At 36.4% G+C, this 14,286-nt stretch overlaps 1 protein-coding gene across 2 annotated transcripts in view; it reads right to left on the bottom strand.

Annotated features, from left to right (window-relative positions):
- The window catches only part of RSRC1 (arginine and serine rich coiled-coil 1), a 449,299-nt gene that overhangs the window by 415,210 nt on the left and 19,803 nt on the right, over positions 1–14,286 (bottom strand). The window lies entirely within an intron of this gene.

The raw sequence follows: 14,286 nt of genomic DNA, 5'->3' as shown, positions 1-14,286 counted from the left end.
CAGCACTGAATCTGCTTGAGATTCTCTCTTCCTTTCTTTGTCACTCCCTATTCATTTGCACATGTACTCTCTCTCCCTCTCATTCTAACAAGTAAATAAATCCTTCTAAAAAGGTAACTAGGGGGCGCGTGGGTGGCTCAGTGGGTTAAAGCCTCTGCCTTCGGCTAGGGTCATGATCCCAGGGTCCTGGGATCAAGCCGGCATCGGGCTCTCTGCTTAGCAGGGAGCCTGCTTCCTCCTCTCTCTTTCTGCCTGCCTCTCTGCCTACTTGTGATCTCTGTCAAATAAATAAACAAAATCTTAAAAAATAATAATAAAAAAATATAAATAAATAAATAAATAAAAAGGTAACTAGGGGTGCCTGGGTGGTTCAGTTGGTTAAGTGCCTTCAGCTCAGTTCATGATCTCAGGGTCCTGGGATCAAGCCCCACATCAGGCTCTGGCTCAGCACTGAAACTGCTTAAGATTCTCTCTCTCCCTCTTCCTCTGCCCTTCCCCCTATTCATGTGCATGCTTGCTTGCTCTCTCTGTAGAATAAACAAAATCTTAAAAAAAAAGATAACTACAAAATTATGTCAGTAGATACACATCATATAAAAATGTAATTCAAAACAAAATATCAAGAAGTAGGGAAGATATGTAAAGGGTATACAGGAGTTATATTACCCTTGTGAGTTTTCATTAAATTTGGAGTTACCAAAAAAAGAAGTTTCCTATACAACAGCAATGAAGTAGAATTTAAAGAACAATATGATTTATGCTGGTGCCCCCCAAAAATGAAGTACTTAGGTACAAATCTAACAAAATATGCACAATTATCTATTTATCTATGCACAAAATATCTACTGGAGGACAATTACAAAACTGTGATGAACGAAGTAATAATATAACTAAATAAAGTATTCCATATTCATGGATAAGTAGACTGAATATTGTCAAGATGACAGTTCTTCCTAACTTGATCTCAGTGCAATCCTGCTTAAAAAGCCCAGCAACTTATTTTGTAAATATCAACAAACTGATTCTAAAGTTTATATGGACAGGCAAAAGACTCAGAAGAAGAATAAAGTTGGAGGACCGACATTACTTGACTTCAAGTCTTTCTATAAAGCTACAGTAATCAAGACCATATGGTATGTACAAAAGAACAGACAAATAGATCCACAGAACCATAGTAGGACCACATAAACAGCTCATCTTTGACAAAGGAACAAAAGTAATATAATGGAGCAAAGATAGTCTTTTCAATAAATGATGCTGGACCAGCTGGACATCCACATGCAAAAAACAAAACAAAACAAACACAAAAGAGCCTTGACAATGACCTTATATCCTTCACAAAAAACTTACTCAAAATGGATCACAGACCTAAGTGTAAAACACCAAACTATATACTCTCTGTAACATAGAAGAAAACCTAGATAACTCTGGATATGGCAGGGACTTTAGATACAACACAAAAGGCATGATCCATAAAAGAAATAATGATAAGCTAAACTTCATTAAAATTAAAAACTTCTGCTCTGCAAAAGAGAATATCAAGAGAATAACACAACAAGCCACAGACTGGAAGAAAATATTTACAAAAGACACATCTGATAAAAGGAGTATCATCTAAAATATACAAAGAACACTTAAAATTCAACAATAAGAAAAAAAAAAAAGCCCAATTACAATATGGGCCAAAGACCTTAAGAGACAACTCAACAAGAAGATATACAGATGGCAAATAAGCATATGAAGAGATCTTCCACATCATGTGTCATCAGGGAAATGCAAATTAAAGTAATAATGAACTACCACTAAAAACCTACTAAAATGGCCAAAATCTGGAACACTAGCAAGACCAAATGCTGGTGAGGATGTGGAACAACAGAAACAGACATTTCGGAAGATAGCCTGGCAATTTCCTACAAAACTAAACATACTCTTAGTATATAATCCAGCAATTATGCTCCTTGTTATTTACCCAAAAGAGCTGAAAACTTAAGTTCACACAAAAAACTGCACACATATTTATAGCCGGTTTATTCACAATTGCCAAAACCTGGAAGAAACCAAGATATTCAGGAGGTAAATGGATAAACTGTGGTACATCCAGACAATGGAATATTATATAACACTAAAAAGAAATGAACTAGGCCATGAAAAGACATGGACGATTCTTAGCTGCATATTACTAAGTGAAAGAAGCCAATCTTAAAAGGTTACATACTCTATGATTCCAACTATATGACATTCTGGAAAAGGCAAAACTATGGTAACAGTAAAAGGATCAGTGGTCACCAGAGATTATTCAGGTAAGATAGGAGGAGGGTGAATAGGCAGAGGAATTTTAGGGCAGTGAAATTACTCTAAGAAACTATAATGACAGAAACATGTCATTATACATTTGTTTAAACCAACAGAATGTACAACACTGACAGTGAACCCTAATGCAAAACTACAGATTTGGCAACAATGTAGGTTCATCACTATAACAAATGTACCACTCTGGTGTGGGGGATGATGATAATGGGGCAAGATATGCATGTCAGGGCAGAGACTATACAGGAAATATCTATCCCTTCCTTTCAATTCTGCTACCAAAACTGTTCTAAAAACAAAACAAAACAGAACAAAACAAACTATGGGGCACCTGGGTGCCTAAGCAGTTAAGCGTCTGCCTTTGGCCCAAGTCTCAATCCCAGAGTCCTGGGATCAAGCCCCACATTTGGCTCTCCACTCGGTGAGGAATCATCTTCTCCCTCTGCCCCTGGCCCTTCCTGTGCTCTCTCACTCTTGCTCCTCATTCTCTCTCTCTTTCAAATAAATAAATAAAATCTCTAAAAAAATAAAAAATAAATATTTTAAAAAACGTTTAACTATAAAACTAGGTTTAACAGATGCACAATATAGTAAGATGTAATTTGTGACATCAATAACAAAGTCAAGGCATGCAGATACAAAAGAGTACAGCTTCTGTATATAATTAAAACTTAAAATAGCTTAAAGCTTAAAGCTTAAAATAGATTTTTCTAATTTCAACCTTTTATGTATGTTCTATGGTAGTCACAAAGAAAGTAACTCATAGAAGATACACGAAAGAAAATAAGGAATCAAAGCATGTTAATATAAAATAACAAAACACAAAGGAAAGAAGTAAGAGAGAAAAGGAGGGACAAAATAGCTACAAAACAGAAAGCTAAAAAAAATTGCAATAGTCTCTCTGTATCAGTAATTAACTTAAATGTAAATGGCTTAAGCTCTTCAAACAAAAGATACAGACTAGCTGAATGCAGTAAGAAAACATGATGCAATTACATGCCATTTACAAGAAACTCACCTTAGATTTAAAGATGGAAATCAGAAGGAAATTAAAGGATGGAAAAACATATTTCATGCAAATGGTAACCCAAAGAAAGTAGGGGCCGACATATTTATATCAGACAAAACAGACTAAATCAAAAACTCACAAGCAGGAAAGGACATTATACAATAACAAAAGAGTCAATTCACCAAGAAGATATAACAACTGTAAATATATATATATATATGCACTTGATATCAGAGTACTCAAATATATGAAACGAATATTGACAAAATGGAAGAAATAGAGCAACACAATAATAATAAAATATTTCAATCCCCCATATCCATTTTCTTTTTTTTAAAAGATTTTATTTATTTATTTGAGAGAGAGAGAGTATGTATACTAGTGGGGGTTGGGGGGCCAGAGGGAGAAGCAAACACCCTGCTGAGCAGGGAGCCAACACAGGGCTCCATCCCAGGACTCCAAGACCACCACCTAAGCTAAAGACAGCCACTTAACCAACTGAGCCAACTGCCTGCACCCCTCAATCCTCCACTTTCAATAATGAATAAAATAAGGAGATATAAGATCTATAAGAAAACAGAGGACTTGAACAACACTATAGACCAACTGGATGTATAGACATATATGGAACACTCCATCCAAACACACATGGAACATTCTCTATTACAGATCACATGTTAGGCCACAAAACAAACTGTAACAAATATAGGAAGACTTAAATTCATACAAAGTATCTTCTCTGCCCACAATGGAATTAAACTAGAAATATACAGCAGCAGAAAACTGGAAATCCATAAATATGTGGAAATTAAAAAACATCTGCTTGAAAAATCAAAGGGTCAAAGAAGAAATCACAAGGGAGGGGTGCCTAGGCAGCTCAGTCAGTTAAGTATCTGCCTTTGGCTTAGGTCATGATTTCAGGGTCCTAGGACTGAGCCCCATTGTCAGCAGGGAGTCTGCTTCTCTCTCTCTCTCACTCTCTCCCCCCACCCTCCACACCTTTAACCCTGCTTGTTCTCTTTCTCAAATAAATAAAATCTTTGGGGAAAAAAAGAAAAGAAAAGAAAAGAAATCACAGAGGAAATTAGAAACGTATCTTGAGACAAATGACAAGGAAAACACAATATACCGCTTACAGGTTGTAAGAAAAACAGTCCAATGAGATTAGTTTATAGCAGAAAATCCCTACGTTTAAAAAAGAAGAAAAATCTCAAACTAACAACCTAACTTTACATCTCAAGGAATTAGAAAAAGAAGGACTACATTGAAACACAGCAAAAGGAAAAGATTAATGAGGATCACACGGAAGGGGGATAAGAGACCAGCTCTTGATTTCAGCTCAGGTCGTGTTCAGAGTTGTGGGATTGAGCCTCACAGCAGGCTCCACGCTGAACAGAGTCTGCTTGTCCCTTTCCCTCCACTCCTCCCCCAGCTCTCCCTTCTCTCAAATAAATGGATAAATAAAATCTTTAAAACAAACAAACAAACAAAAAAGATTAGGCCAGAAATAATGAAATGAAGTACAGTAAAAACAATTTTAAAGTCAGTAAAATAAGGGGCACGTGGGTGGCTCAATCAGTTGGGCAACCAACTCTTGGTTTCTGCTCAGGTCATGAACTCGGGTGTTATGGGACTGAACTCCCCGGCAGGACTCTGCCCTCAGCAGGCAGGTTACTTGAGATTCTTTCTCCCTCTCCCTCCCCTCTTCTGGCCACTCCCATGCACCTGCTCTCTCTCAATCTCTCTCTCTAGTTATTCAATCAATCTTTTAAAAAAGTCAGTGGAACTAAGGGTCTCTTTCTTAAAAAGATCAATAAAATCAGCAGGCCCCTAACTAGATTAACTAAGGAAAAAAGGAAGATCAACTAACTAAAGTCAGATATGAAACAGGAGAAATTACAACTGATATCAAAGAAATAAAAAGGATTATAAGACTGCTATTAACAATTATAAACCAACAAAGCGGATAACAAAAAATATGGATAAATTCATACAAATACATAATCTATCAAAAGTAAATTATGAAGAACAGAAAATCTGAACAGACCTATAGCAAGGAGACTGAATCAGTAATCAAAAACCTCACAACAAATAAAAGCCCAGGACCAGATGGCTTCACCAGAGAATTCTAGCAAACATTTAAATAAGAATTAATGCCAATCCCTCTGAAACTCTTCCAAAAAGTTAAAGAGGAGGGAACACTTCCAAACTCATTTTATTACCCTGATACCAAAGCCAAAGATAATGCAAGAAAACTACAGACCAATACCTATATTGAATACTGATGCAAAAAAACTCAATAAAATAGTAGCAAATCAAATTCAACCGCACGTTCAAATAATTTTAGAGCATAAAGAAATGGACTCTGTCCCTTGAATGCATGTATCATTAAATACAGAAAAATCAACAAGTGTAATATACCACATTAACAAATGAAGAAGAAAAATCACATGATCATCTCAACTGATCTAAAAAAGATGACAAAATTAAAATATCTTTTCATGAAAAACACTCAACAAATTAGGAATACAAGTAACTCAATATAATAAAGTTCATATACAAAAGGCCCAGAGCTTAACATCATACTCAACAGTGAAAACCTAAAATCTTTTCCTCAAAGACCGGTAACAAGGCGAGGATGCCCATACTTGCCACTTCTATTCATTGTACTAGAATTTCTAGCAAGAACAATTAGGGAAGAAAAAGAAATCAAAGTCATCTAAATTGGAAAAGACAAAGTAAAATTATGACTTTGACATGATGACATGATCTTACACATATGAAACCCTAAGATTACACAATACACAAACACAAAATGTTAACATAAACAAATTCAATAAAGTTGCAAGTTACACAATTAATACTAAAAAAATCAGTTGTGTTAGAAAAATCAGCTGGTCTCTTTACACTAACAATGAGCAAACTGGAAAGAAAATTAACAATCTCACTTACATTATCATTAAAAAGAACAAAACAAAGAATAAACTTAACCAAGGAGGCAAAAATCTTGTATACACACAGTCAAAAGGAAAACACTGCTGAAAAAAATTAAAGATGACACAACAGAAAAATATCTTATGTTCATAACATGGGAAGACTTAGTATTTACTGTTAAAATGTTGTTACTACCAAAGCTATCAACAATTGCAATGCAAACACTATGAAAATCCCAAAGGCCTTTTTCACAGATTAGGAAAATTCTAAAATTGATTTTGACTCTCAAAGGACCCCAAATACCCAAAACAATCTACCAATAGAAAAAAGCTGAAGACCTCACACTTGTGATTTCAAAATATATTACAAGCTATAGTAATCAAAGTATTGGTATTGGCACACAAACAAATAAACTAATGGAAAAGAACAGAGAGTCTGGAAATAAACCATTGTGTATATGGCCAAATGATTTTCACAATGTTAACAAGACTACACAATGGGAAAATGACAGTTTTTCAATAAATGTTGGGAAAAAACATATCCCCATACAAAATAATGATGATGGACACTTGTACCACATACAAAAATTAACTCAAAATGAGTAGAGGAGGGATGCCTGGGTGGCTCAGTTGGTTAAGCATCTGTCTTTGACTCAGGTCATGATCTCAGGGTCCTAGGATGGAGCCCCACGTTGGGCTCCCTGCTCAGCAGAGAGTCTGCTTCTCCCTCTTCTCCCCCTGCTCATGCTCTCTCTGTGTCTCTCTCCCTCAAGAATAAATAAATAAAATCTTTTAAAAAAATGAGGAGAGAGAGGAGATAAGAAATTTATTTGAAAAAAATAATAGCTGACAACTTCCCTACTCTAGGGAAGGGAAGAGACATTCAGGTCCAGGAAATAGAGAGCCCCCCCAAAAAGTAACACAAGGAGGTCCACACCAAGACAAAGATAATTAAAATGGCACAAAGTAGTGATAAATAGAGAACTGTAAAAGCAGCAAGAGAAAAGAAAAAAGTTACATACAAGGAAAAACCCCATAAGGCTATCAACTGATTTTTCAGCAGTAACACTACACGCCAGAAAGGAATGGTAATGATATATTCAAAGTGTTAAAAGAAAAAAAACTAAAACCAAGAATACTCTACCTGGCAAGATTATCATTCAGAATAGGAGAGATAATGAACTTTCCAGGCAAATAAAAGTCAAAGTTCATTACCACTAAACCAGCCTTATAAGAAACATTAAAGTGCAAAGAAGACATCCAAATGGCCAATGACACATGAAAAAGTGCTCCACATCACTTGGCAGCAGGGAAATATAGTCAAAACCACAGTGAGATACCACCTCACACCAGTGAGAATGGCTAAAATTGACTGTCAGGAAACGACAGGTGTTGGCAAGGATGCAGAGAAAGGGGAACGCTCCTACACTGTTGGTGGGAATGCAAGCTGCTGCAGCCACAGTACGGAGGCGCTTCAAAAAGTTGAAATACCCTATGAGATACCTTACAACCCAGTAATTGCACTACAGGGTATTTACCCTAAAGATACAAATGCAGTGATCCAAAGGGGCATGTGCACCTGAATGTTTATAGCAGCAATGTTCACAATAGCCAAACTCTGGAAAGAGCCCAGATGTCCATCAACAGATGAATGGATAAAGATGTGGTATACATATACAATGGAATACTATACAGCCATCAAAAAATCCAAAATCTTGCCTTTGCAACGACATGGATGGAACTAGAGGGTATTCTGCTAAGCGAAATAAGTCAATCAGAGAAAGACAAGTATCATATGATCTCTCTGATATGAGGAATCTGAGAGGCAGGGTGGAGGTTAGTGCAGGGAAGGTAGGGAAAAATGAAACAAGATGGGACCAGTGAGGGAGACAAACCATAAGAGACTATTAATCTCAGGAAACAAACTGAGGGTTGCTGGAGGGAAGGGTGGGGACAGGGATAGATAGGGTGGCTGGGTGATGACACTGGGGAGGGTATGTGCTATGGTGGGTGCTATGAATTGTGTAAGACTGATGATTCACAGACCTTTACCCCAGAAACAAATAATACATTATATGTTAATAAAAAATAAAGTAAATAAAAAATAAAATAAAGGGAATTCTTTGAGTGGAAAGAAAAAGTTATCAGCAGAAATAAGAAAGTTAAGAAAGAAAAAATTTCATAGGTAAATACAAACATACAATAAAGGTAGTAGATTCATCACTTACAAAATCAGCATGTAGATTAAAGCACAAAAGCAATAAAATCAAGTATATCTATAAAAATCAATCAAGGGATTGACAAAATAAAAGGATGTACAGTATGACAACATATACATAAAACATGGAGGGGGGATAAAAACTTAGTGCTTTTAGAATGGGTTCAAACATAAGTGACTATCAACTTAATATAGACTGCTATATGCATAAGATGTTATATATGAACCTCATGTTGACCACAAATTGAACACCTATAACAGATATATAAAAAAATACGGAGAAAGGAGGCCAGGCATAATACTAAAGAAAATCATCAAATTACAAAAAAAGAGAGCAAGAAAAGGAGAAAGGAAAAGAGGAACTACAAAAACCATAAAAAAAAGAAACAAAATGGGAATAAGTACATACATATCAATAATTATTTTAAACGTAAATGGACTAAATGCTCCAATCAAAAGACACAAAGTGACAGAAAAGACAAACTGTAGGGGATTATGCTAAGTGAAATACATCAAGCAGAGAAGGTAATTATCATAAGGTTTCCCTCATGTGGAATATAAGGAATAGTGCAGAGGATCATAGGGGAAGGGAGGGAAAACTGAATGGGAAGAAATCAGAGGGAGACAAACCATGAGAGATTCTGGACTCCAGGAAACAAACTGAGGGTTACAGAAAGGAGGGGATTGGGGGATGGGGTAACCAGGTGATAGATATTAAGGTGATGAGCACTGGGTGTTATGCATAATTAATGAATCATTGAACACTACATCGAAAACTAATGTACTAAATATTGGTTAGCTGAACATAATAATATAAAATTTTAGGGGCACCTGGGTGGCTCAGTGGGTTAAAGCCTCTGCCTTCAGCTCACGTCGTGATCCCAGGGTCCTGGGATCAAGCCCCGCATTTGGGCTCTCTGCTCGGTGGGGAGCCTGCTTCCCTTCCTCTCTCTCTGCCCGCCTCTCTGCCTACTTGTGATCTCTGTCTGTCAAACGAATAAATAAAATCCTTAATAAATAAATAAATAAATAAAATTTTTAAAAAGGTAAGACCCATAGTATGCTACCTAAAAGAGACTCACTGCAGACTGAAGATGAAGGGATAGAAAAACATTTACCATGCAAATGGGAGCAAAAAGAAAGCTGGGGTCACAGTACTAACTTCAGAAAATTAGACTTTAAAACAATAATGTAGCGGGTCACCTGGGTGGCTCAGTGAGTTAAGCCTCTGCCTTTGGCTCAGGTCATGATCTCAGGTCCTGGAATCGAGCCCTGCATCAGGCTCTCTGCTTGCAAGGAGCCTGCTTCCCCACCACCCCCCACCGCACTCCTGCCTCTCTGCCTATTTGTGATCTCTCTCTGTCAAATAAATACATAAAATCTTAAAAAAAAAACAAACAGTAATGTAGCAAGAGACAAAGAAAAACACTACAAAATGATAAAGGGAACAATCCAACAAGAGAATATACCAATTGTAAATATTTATGTACCCAACATGGAAGCACCAAAATATATAAGGCAACTATTAACAGATGAGGAAAGAAATTGACAGTAATACAATCACTGTAGGAGACTTTAACACCTACTTACATCAATGGATAGATCATCCAGAAAGAAAATCAACAAGAAAACAGTGGCTATGAATGACACATTGGACCAGATGGACCTAACATATTCAGAACACTCCATCCAAAACCAGTAGAAAACACATTCTTTTCAAGAACCCATGGCACATTCTCCAGAACAGATGGCATTTTGGGTCACAAAACAAGTCTGAATAAATTCAAAAAGACTGAAATCATATCATACATCTTTTCAAACCACAACAGTATAAAACAAGAAATTAATCACAAGTGAAAATCTGGAAGGAACACAAAGAGATGGAGATTAAAAAACACGCCACTAGGGGCGCCTAGGTGGCTCAGTCAGTTAAGCGTCTGCCTTTGGCACAGGTCATGATCCCAGGGTCCTGAGATCAAGCTCTAAGTTGGGCTCCCTGCTCAGCAGGGAGTCTGCTTCTCCCTGTCCCTCTGCCTGCAGCTCCCCCTGCTTGTGCACTTGTACTCTCTCTCTCTCTCTCTCTCTCTCTCTTTCTCTGTGTCAAATAAATGAATAAAATCTTAAAGCAAAACCAAACAAAACAAACAAAAATATGCTACTAAACAACGAATGGGTCAACCAAGAAATCAAAGAGGAAATAAAAAATACACAGAGACAAATTAAAATGAAAACACAATGCTTGAAAATCTTAGGGATGCAGGAAAAACTGTTCTAAGAGGGGCACCTGGGTGGCTCAATGGGTTGGGCCTTTGCCTTTGGCTCAGATCATGATCTCAGGGTCCTGGGATCGAGTCCCATGTCGGGCTCTCTGCTCAGAAGGGAGCCTGCTTCCTCCTCTCTCTCTGCCTGCCTCTCTGCCTACTTGTGATCTCTCTCTCTCTGTCAAACAAATAAATAAAATCTCTAAAAAAAAAAAGAAGGCTATTCTAAGAGGGGAAGGTAACAGCAATACAGGCCTACCTCAAGAAGCAAGAAAAATCTGAAATAAACAATCTAAAGTTTTACCTAAAGGAGCTAACTAAAAAAAAAAAAAAAAAAAAAAGCAAAGACAAAAGCCAGTTGAAAAAAGGAAAGAATAAAGATTAGAGCAGAAATAAATTAGAGACTAAAATAATTAAGAGATGAACAAAATCAATAGGTAGTTCTTTAAAAAGATCAACAAAATTGACAAAGCTTTAGCCAGATTCAATCAACAAAATTAAAAAAAAAGAGAGAGAACTCAAATAAAATCAGAAGTGAAAAAACAGAAATAAGAACCTACACCTCAGAAATACAAGGGTTATAAAAGAATACTATGAAAAAACATATGCCAAAAAATGGGCAACCTAGAAGAGATGGATAAACTCCTAGAAATATAACATCCCAGAACCAAATCAGGAAGAAATAGAAAATTTGAAAAGACAGATTACTAGTAATGAAATTGAAAACATAATCAAAATATTTCCAACAAACAAAAGTCCAGAACAAGATGGCTTCACAGGTAAATTCTACCAAACATTTTTATTAGAGTTATTACTCATTCTCCTCAGATTATTCCAAAACTAGAAGAGTAAGGAAAATTTCCAAATTCATTCTATGTAGCCAGTATTACCCTGATACCAAAACCAGATAAAGACACCACAAAAAAAAGAGAACATAGGTGCAAAAATCCCCAAAAACATACTAGCAAACCATATCCAACAATACATTAAATAAAAATATCATTCACCATGCTCAAGTGGGATTTATTCCTGGGATGCAAGGGCAGTTCAATATTCACAAATCAATCAAAGTAATACATCTATTTAGCAAGAGAAAGGATAAAAACCATACAATCATCACAACAGATATCATAATAGATGCAGAAAAAGCATATAACAAAGTACAACACCCATTCATGATAAAAAAAAACCCTCAATGAAGCAGGTTTAGAAGGAATATACCTCAACCTAAGAAAGGCTATATATGAAAAACCCACAACAAACATCATACTGAGAGATGAAAAACTGAGAGTTTGTCCCTTAAGATCAGGAACAAGACAAGGAAGTCTGTTCTTGCCACTTCTACCACACATAGTGGTGGAAGTCCTAGCCACAGCAATCAGAAAAAGAAAAAAAGGCATCTAAATTGGTAAGGAAGAGGGGCGCCTGGGTGGCTCAGTGGGTTAAAGCCTCTGCCTTCGGCTCAGATCATGATCCCAGGGTCCTGGGATTGAGCCCCGCATCGGGCTCTCTGCTCAGCAGGGAGCCTGCTTCCTCATCTCTCTCTGCCTGCCTCTCTGCCTACTTGTGATCTCTGTCTGTCAAATAAATAAATAAAATCTTTTTTAAAAAATAAATAAATAAATTGGTAAGGAAGATATAAAACTGTCACTATTTGTAGATGACATGACATATAGCAAATACTAAAGACTCCACCAAAAACTACTAGAATAAGTCAATTTAATAAAGTCTCATGATGCAAAGTTAATATACAGAAATGTATTATATTTCTATTATATTTCTATACACTAATAATGAAGCAGACAGAAATGAAAAAAAAATCCCATTTACAATTGCACAGAAAAACATAGGAATAAACATAACCAAAGAGATTTAAGACCTGTGTTCTGAAAACAATAAAACACTGATTAAAGACACTGAAGATGACACAAATGAATGGAAAGATATTCCATGCTAATGAACTGAAAGAACAAATACTGTTTTGCTTTGGTTTTTTAAAGATTTTATTTATTTATTTGACAAAGAGATAGAGAAAGATCACAAGTAGGCAGAGAGGCAGGCAGAGGGAGAGGGAGAAGCAGGCTCTCCACTGAGCAGACAGCCCAATGCAGGGCTCAATTCCAGGACCCTGGGATCATGACCTGAGCTGAAGACAGCCACTTAACCGACTAAGCCATCCAGGCGCCCCAAGAACAAATACTGTTAAAATGTCCATACTAACCAAAGCAATCTATAGATTTTATGCAACCCTTATCAAAATACCAACATTTTTCACAGAACTAGAAAACAAACAATCCTAAAATTTGTATGGAACTATGGTCGAAACTAAAGATCCAAAGCAATCTTGAGAGGAAAAACAGAAAAAAAAAGAGCTGGAGGTATCATAATCCCCGGTTTCAAGGTGCACTACAAAACTATGGTTATCAAAACAGTATGGTAATAGCACAAAAAATAGACACACAGATCAATGGAACAGAATAGAGCCCACAAATAAACCCATGATTATATGGTTTAGTATGAAAAAGGAGGCAAGAATATACAATGGGGAAAAGCAGTCTTCAACAAATGGTATTGGGAAAACTAGACAGGTACATGAAAAGAAAATGAAACTGGGCCACCTTCTTATACTATATACAAAAATAAAGACCTAAATGTGAGACCTGAAACCATAAAACTTCTAGAAAACAGGTAGTAATCTGCATCAGCTTTGGCGATAATTTTCTAGATATGTCTCCTCAGGTAAGGGAAACAAAAGCAAAAATATACTTTTGGAACTACACCAAAATAAAAAGCTTTTGCACTGTGAAGGAAACCATCAAAAAAGGGTAACCTACTGAATGAGAGCAGATTATTTGCAAATAATATATTTGATAAGAGGTAATATTCAAAGTCCATAAAGAACTTCTACAGCCCAACACCAAACCGACACACACACACACACACACACACACACACACACAATCCAATTAATAAATGGGCGGAGGACTCACGTAAGTTTTCTAAAAAAGACGACATATAGGTGGCCAACAGACAAATGAAAAGATGCTGAACATACTCATCATCAGAGAAATGCAAATCAAAACCACATTAAAACATTACTTAATACCTGTCAGAATGGCTAGAATTAAAAAGACAAGAAATATTTGTTGGCAAGGATGCAGAGAAAATGGAACCCTCATGCACTATTGGAAGGAATGAAAACTAGTGCAATCACTGTGGAAAACAGTATGCAGGTTCCTCAAAAAATTAAAAATAAAAATACTATAAATATGTATACAAATATGTGTGTGTGTGCGTGCACGTGTGCATACACACACATAGAATATTACTCGACCATAAAAAAGAATGAGATCTTGCTATTTGCAACACCTGGGGGTTAAATAAGTCAGACAAAGAAAAACAGCATATGATTTCACTTTTATGTGGAATCTAAAAAACAAAACAAACAAGTAAACATAAAAAGCAGAATAAGACCCATAAACAAAGAAACCAAATTGATGGTTGCCAGATGGGAAGGGGCTGAGGGATGGGCAAAATGGGTGAAGACGAATGGGAGGT

This window comes from Martes martes, assembly GCF_963455335.1.
Source record: "Martes martes genome assembly, chromosome: 1".
In the NCBI taxonomy this organism is placed as follows: Eukaryota; Metazoa; Chordata; class Mammalia; order Carnivora; family Mustelidae; genus Martes; species Martes martes.
Note: the sequence above shows the minus strand (reverse complement) of the source record. Positions and strands in the feature narration are given on the sequence as shown.